The following is a 2,500-nucleotide window of genomic DNA, read 5'->3' as shown; positions in this document are numbered from 1 at the left end:
ACCCAATGTACAACGTAGAACACTAATGGTATGGTACCCTTGCTGTATTACAGCTTGAAGATGTACGAGTTGTACTGTAGTACATTATTACAATAACAGCTTACACCCACACGCACGTACGTACGCACGCACGCACATTCCAACCTATTTATATCAATGTTAATGCAATTTGATATTTACTTATGAAACTCTTGACACTGGTGGAGTTTTTAATGTTTTCAATTGTGCAATTGCAGTTGTATTGGATTAAGCCTACAGCCAAAGCGAAATTGCTTTGTATGATTTGAATGCAATTAGACAAAGTTATTCTAACCTTCCTAATCTATCTTGCCTTAACCTAGTAACCTTCTCAAGCTAGTATAGATGGACTTGACAGTTATATTTCTATCAGGCAAAAAAGTAAATGTGGTCACTCAAAATTATTTTGGCTAAAGACAGATGATTATACTCACTTTATAGAAAGCCTGACTAGGAAATTCATAAACACTCTGAGCATGTGTTCCTTCTCACAGATTTCTATTGCATCTGTCCATAGGTTTATTTAAATATATATATATATATATATTTCTGACGAGTTAAACACCATATGAGGACGGAGCCTTTATTTGTAAGTTTCGCTTATTACAGCTATTTCAAGTACCAAATAAGCGAAACGTCGTACAAACAAAGGCTCCGTCCTCATATGGTGTTTATCTCGTCAGTCTTGTCGGCAACTTTCATGAAAAATATATATTTCACCATCATTCCCACCACTTTCTTCTCATTCCTCTGACCAGGGCAGTGGGTGAGAGCAAAGAATGATCCTTCACCCACGAGTATCCAAGATGAGAAGGAAACAACGGTGGTGGACGGGAGTGGAATGAGTGGGAGTGGATGCGTGCCTTGATTTGGCTACCTCCCTTATAAGGGGGAAGAATCCTCGGTATAGAGATAGATAGGCAATCTCATCCATTGCCTTTTCTACTGTTTGTTTGAATAAATTTTTCCTAAGTTTAGATGTTTTCTAACGTATTTGCACAACGTGATTATAGAACCTCTCATTCGGCTTTCCCCCAACGTTGGCTACCCACATTTGTAAATTCACAGCGCACATCTCGTTCTGTTTATTCAACCATTTTCTGTTTCATGTTATATCTCTTATCGTGTGACCTACAAAGAGTCGAAGCATAGTTTAGGCCACGCCTCTAACATCATATGACAAATAATCATCATTTTCACCAATTACTCATAATTTTGATTCTCATATTTGTCCCGTATTCACACGCACTTGTCATCATACTTAATCTTTGGTTATATCTGCATTTCCTTTTGTTACGGATTTTTTTTTTCTATATCGAATATAATTTTCATTTTTCCAGCCCCGTATGTAGAGATTTTGTCATTTCTAGAGCCTACGAAAATTTTGAATTATATATATTTTTCCTATTGTGAATATGTGTTTGTGTATGCACCTATACGTGTGTATGTCCTCTCGTATATATCTGTTCGTATATTTTATTTGTGTACTAATATATATATATATATATAAACTCTTCTGCTGGGATTCGAACCCTTGCCTGAGCGGCTTGCGTCTTTACAAGACAAGGACCGTAGCCACTACTCCATCTCGACCCTTCAAAACGAAACGACTTAGTTCACGGCCCAGTCGTTCCGCCGAGGGCACCCGGATGGAGCGTGTTATGTACTGTATTTCATCAAATCCTTTATGCAGGCTAGTCTTCCGACAAATGTTTGTGTCAATTGACAATTGGAAATAAACTCTTCTGCTGGGATTCGAACCCTTGCCTGAGCGGCTCAGGCAAGGGCGGAACGACTGGGCCGTGAACTAAGTCGTTTCGTTTTGAAGGGTCGAGATGGAGTAGTGGCTACGGTCCTTGTCTTGTAAAGACGCAAGCCGCTCAGGCAAGGGTTCGAATCCCAGCAGAAGAGTTTATTTCCAATTGTCAATTGACACAAACATTTGTCGGAAGACTAGCCTGCATAAAGGATTTGATGAAATACAGTACATAACACGCTCAATCCGGGTGCCCTCGGCGGAACGACTGGGCCGTGAACTAAGTCATTTCGTTTTGAAGGGTCGAGATGGAGTAGTGGCTACGGTCCTTGTCTTGTAAAGACGCAAGCCGCTCAGGCAAGGGTTCGAATCCCGGCAGAAGAGTTTATTTCCAATTGTCAATTGACACAAACATTTGTCGGAAGACTAGCCTGCATAAAGGATTTGATGAAATACAGTACATAACACGCTCCATCCGGGTGCCCTCGGCGGAACGACTGGGCCGTGAACTAAGTCGTTTCGTTTTGAAGGGTCGAGATGGAGTAGTGGCTACGGTCCTTGTCTTGTAAAGACGCAAGCCGCTCAGGCAAGGGTTCGAATCCCGGCAGAAGAGTTTATTTCCAATTGTCAATTGACACAAACATTTGTCGGAAGACTAGCCTGCATAAAGGATTTGATGAAATACAGTACATAACACGCTCCATCCGGGTGCCCTCGGCGGAACGA

The sequence above is a fragment of the Oratosquilla oratoria genome, chromosome 15, assembly GCF_046742065.1.
Source record: "Oratosquilla oratoria isolate Oo_2021 chromosome 15, ASM4674206v1, whole genome shotgun sequence".
NCBI classification, from domain to species: Eukaryota; Metazoa; Arthropoda; class Malacostraca; order Stomatopoda; family Squillidae; genus Oratosquilla; species Oratosquilla oratoria.
This window is presented reverse-complemented; position numbering follows the sequence as displayed.